We start from the raw sequence: 5,613 nt of genomic DNA, 5'->3' as shown, positions 1-5,613 counted from the left end.
ATATCTATAAAAAATAACTATAACTGAAACAATATTAAAGACTTTAACATAAACTTAATGTAAGCTAGGTTAAAATACTTTTACAAAAACCCTGTTATCATAAAGTTTAAGTACAAAAATACAATAAGTACTAATACATATAATGGCCTTAAATAAACTCTACTGTAACTATACTAGCAACAGTCTCTAATAAAATGAGTACCTTCAAACAAGTTGTAAAAAACATTAATAGTAATATTAGAGTCTAAAACTATTTTGAAAGTGTATTTAAAGTAAAATAATAAGCACCTAATCATTTTTATCAGTATGTAGTTTTATGTTTCAAAAAAAAATAATAAAAACAGAATTTATAATAAATAAAAATTTTGCAATAAACAATTAAAACATATCTTACTATTAACTTATACTTTTAATATTTTTAGTACCAAAAATATTTCAAATAACATTTGCAAATTGAAAAAAAAAAATTTAAGCTTTAGAAAAGGTCATTAAATGTTAAACAGTATGATTATTTATTTAAATAGTGTTCAGTTTAATAATATATTAACATTGATATACAAACACAAATACTGCTAAATAAAATACAAAAGTGATTAAGTTAAAATTAACTTACAATAACAACTTCTTTTAATTGCCAAACTAGTACTTTCGTTTTTGCTTTATTTTTTGTTTAAAAGTTCAAAATTTCTCCATAAAATTCCCTAAAAAGGAACTATAAACTAATTGTATAGCAGAGCCGACTATTTATATTTATAGGGCTAGTTTTCCTGGGAAAAATTGCTCGCAGGTCGAAACACGTTTAATAAAAAAGTCTCTTTTATGGCCGAAGTTGATAAAAAAAAACTGTATAAGCGACTCTAAAAGGATTTTAAAGACCAAAAGTAAGATACAAACAATAATAAAGTACTAGTAGTTATAAAAATAATTTCAAAGCAGGTGTTCCCCGAATACTAGTTTATGTTGTCATACTTTAAGTCCGACAAACTAATAAAAAAATTATTAATGTTCAACTCAATAATGAAAAATTAATATTAAAAAAAACTACTGTAATAAAGTGTAATACTTATTGTGTTAGTTTAACAAAACCTTTAAAACAGGTGGTTGCAAACTGCTGCTGCGGCTTTCAAAGCAAAAATTTTTTTTTATTATACAAAAAATAGAAGTTATATGGGTAAAAATTCATAAATAGCTTCTTGATAAAACTAGTATTATATACCTATTAGTTCTATAAAATTATTATAAAACAACAAATACAAACATTCAAAAAAATATTGTCCAAAGACCAAATGTACAAAATAACATTTTGGTTATTGTGTCACAAACTACTTTGATACAGTTTAACGTCTTGTCAACGACATTTTTGTTAACTGTGGTGTGACCTGCGAGAAGTTTTTTCTCGGAAGACATTTACTTTTTTGGTGCCAATGTTTAGGGTTTTGTTGTATACTTTGATAAAACAAAAAGTTATTTTTGTCGCAATTTACAAAATAAAGAGGCTAGCAAAGTCTTAACTGAATAATCCGGTTCGGTCCGGTCTGTTATGTACAAAACTGACAAAATGACTCACCAACTAAAGTAATGGCTGGCTTTATTTTATAACAGAACAAAAAAAAGTTAACTGAATTCAGAGATTTAACGAAAAAGGTATCAGTAAAGTTGAAAACAGTACAGAAATGATAAAGATTAAATTATTAGTGTATTTTTTTAAAAGAAACCGTAGTTATTGTGTATCTATTATTTTGCTTTTTTTTAATTCGATTAAACGAAGCTTCGATGCATTTAGACTTTTCAACAAATGTTTATTTCTCACTTATCTAAATCTAGCTGCATCCTTTTTTCCAAAACCAAATCCAGGTCTTGACAAAAAAATGTGCGTTCTTGAATTGCGTTGATTATTACTTTTATTATAAAAAACATTAAAATGTTTTAGATTATTTTATAGGTTTACTTTTGATTTTATTATCATATATAAAGTATATTTATTCTTTCGAGACTTTATTATGCAAACTAAATTTCGCCTCTAGTAGTTGAGCTGGATCTCTTTATTTATTTTCGAATAATCAAAACATATAATATATTAAAGATTGTAATTATTTAATTAATTTAACTTAGATGTTTTCAAGTCTAAGTGTACTAACTAAGTATACAGATAATACTGCTAAGTGTTTTATGGCCATAGGGGAGTCCAACACTTTTTATAACAAAAATTAAATTTTCCTTTTATATGAAAGCTTTAAGTACAAGCTACAAGCCAGTTTTTATAGAATTCAAAAATATCATTTAACTTTTGAGATACTTTGTATTTTTAAAAAAGTTTCTTATTTTTGACCGCAAATTTTTCAGAGTTAATTTTTTCGGAAATTTTAAAAATAACTAAAAATCTGTCTCCTTCTCTATTTTTCAAGCAATCTTCTTCAAGTTTTCAGGAAATGTTCCTTATATTTAAAGAAATAGGTTACTTATAAATTATAATAATTAAAAAAAATAGAATTTTATGACAAAAATTAAAAAAAAAGTTTTTGTTCAAAAAAAAGTAATTTTACTCAAAATTTTCAAAGTTCAAAGTAAAGTTTTTTTTTGTATAAAGATCAGACTGTGAAAGTTTACAGAAGATTGCTTGAAAAATGTAGGAGGAGATAGATTTTAAGTAAAATAGTCTTTTTTCGCTTTTTTAGTTTTCCCTTCCTATAAGGAACCGATTATGCGGCCCGACTTTGACCGGTCATATCTCAAAAACGAATTCAAATTTTTAAAAACAGTAAAAAGCAACTTGAATCTTATCAATAACTCTATAAAATAAGATCAACTTGTATAAAACATTTATTACCTTCCTAATGGTCTTACCAACTTTTGTGGACAAAATTTAATATTTTATGTATAAATTATTAAAACTTTTTGAGATGATCTTTAATATTTTTTTAATAAAAAGTATTCATAAGTTTAATTTTTAATAACATGCTTTGTTTTTATAGTGTTATACTATTGTTTGTAAACGGCAAAAAAGCGCTCAAAATATAGGTCATAGGACCTAAGGCATAAAAAATCTTTGGTTATCGAGTCGTACACCACTTGGATACATTTTAACAAATTGTCCAGGACAAGATTATAATAACTTTTGTACTCTTAACATTTTAGTTAAAAAGTATATTTATTGATAAAATTACGATATGTTAGTATAAAACAGTCTGTGTTTTCAACAAACAGCTGCAAATAAATTTTATATGCTCTACAAGTTGAAGTTTAAAAAACAGTACTCAATTTTAAATTTAAATATGTTAACACATAACATGATACTACTTTAAATAAATATTTAAGCTTTATTAGTTCACTTTACAATGCTGTTGAATTATTAAATAATATTTGTAAGTCTTAATAAATTCACGTCCATTTTTTTTTTGTGCTGAGTCGCTTCTATAAAACTAGCGAGTAGCGATTCAAAGTTTTATAGTTTTTTTTATTTTAATTAATAAGACTAGGCAAGTGAAATGAGTGTAAGAAGTAATATTTTTAGAAAACAATTAAGCTTAAACTATAGAAATTTGCGGAAAACCTAAAGCATTATTAATTTACTTTATTGAAAATTAAATTTGATAAAACTGTTTATTTTTTTACAAGTTTATCATACTTTTTTAGTATGTAGTAACATCGGGTAGGTGTCAGAAAAGCACAGCGTCACTTTAGCACGGGGTGACACTTTAGCACGGTGTGACACTTTAGCACGGGGTGACACTTTAGCACGGTGTGACACTTAAGCACGGGGTGACACTTTAGCACGGGGTGACACTTTAGCACGGGGTGACACTTTAGCACGGTGTGACACTTTAGCACGGCGTCACTTTAGCACGGAGTGGCACTTTAGCACGGCGTCACTTTAGCACGGAGTGTCACTTTAGCACGGGATGACACTTTAGCACGGCGTCACTTTAGCACGGAGTGTCACTTTAGCACGGGATGACACTTTAGCACGGTGTGACACTTTAGCACGGCGTCACTTTAGCACGGAGTGTCACTTTAGCACGGTGTGACACTTTAGCACGGAGTGTCACTTTAGCACGGTTTCACTTTAGCACGGGGTGATACTTTAACACGGAGTGTAACTTTATCACTGATTGATTCTTTTGCACAAAATAATTCTTAAGCACGTAGTGACACTTAAGCGCCATCGATAGTTTTAAGTAACTTAATCAAATACGTGTAAAGTTTGTATTTAATAAAACGTTTAAAAATTAATTTATATAACCAGCATGCTGTTAATTATGCAATTTAGGCACTTTGAAGTGTGATTTCAAGAAAGAGTGTGTCTTCCAAAATTATTTTTAATAAAAATATTATTTAAGTAAGATGTAAATTGTAAGACAAAGTTTGGCAGTCTTTTCGAAATATATTTCGAAAAATTATTTGTAGGTAGCAAAACGTTAGAAAACATCTTTAGTGGCCTGTATTTTTTAAGAAAAACTATACTTAATAACAAAAATAAGTACTGAAAAACAAGAAGTTGGTAAATCAAATGGTAAATAGTTTTAAAAATCCTTAATTATATAAATGTACTTATACTGTATTCTTTTTTACTTCTGTTAATAATATAGTAATACTTTACTTACATTTTATTTAATTACTTTGCTCAGCTGACATGTTTAAAATAACTTTATTTATGTAAAATAATAACAAAAAATTTATGCATAGCACTAAATTTTATTAAAAAAACGAACACAAACGAAATTTACAAATATATACATTTAATCTATATCAAAATTGTATTGAATACCGCGTAGGTATTCAAGTATATTATTATTTTCATTAAAACTTGACACCAGATAAAACAGACGCTCATCTGCTTGTCTGAACCTTATTCTTTTGGGATCTGGTTTTATCCCTGCCAGAAGGTGTTTTAGTCCCATATCCCGAGAAATCTGAGTCGTTTTCAGAATATTTATAAAACTTTACAGATTTGGATGGTTTCCATTTAATACTGCGTACAAAGCTCGATGCGCTGCTTCAGCAATATTGTTCGTTCGATCACTTTTTGTAAGTACTCGTTCGTACTGACTCCACAAAGGAATTGGAAACAATGGCTCACCTCTAGCACCTTTAAGTTTATATTTTTTTTAACTTTACTTTAACCTTTAACCTTACTAAGCTTACTTTTAAACTTGGTTATCTTTTAACTTGGTTTACTTTAAAAGTACAAAAACTCATAATCTAAATAAAATAAAAACTCTATATCTAAAGGATATTGACTGGTATAAGCTAAAACTTACACTAAAATGTAATTTAATTATATGAAAATACAAAATAATAAACACTTTATCAAAATATAAGCTCTTTGTCTAAAGGATATTGACTGGTATAAGTTAAAGCGTATACTAAAATAAAATTTTGTTTTGTAAAAACAATAAAAATCATGCACTTTTTGGAAATAAAGCTGTTAGTCCAAAAGGTATTGATACTAATTTAAACAAATTGAAATCCGTACTAAATCGAACTTTAGTTACATTGCAGCTCTTTTCAATGACTTTTCTTTTGGTAATGAGCCTTTGATTGATAGTGGAATTCCATTTATTGCCGAACTCACAAGTCCTTTTGGACTTGCACTAGGAACTAGTACTAAAGTTT

Source organism: Thalia democratica, chromosome 1, assembly GCF_965202585.1.
Source record: "Thalia democratica chromosome 1, ktThaDemo2.hap1.1, whole genome shotgun sequence".
In the NCBI taxonomy this organism is placed as follows: domain Eukaryota; kingdom Metazoa; phylum Chordata; class Thaliacea; order Salpida; family Salpidae; genus Thalia; species Thalia democratica.
The sequence above is the reverse complement of the archived record's forward strand: the minus strand, read 5'-3'. Positions refer to the sequence as shown.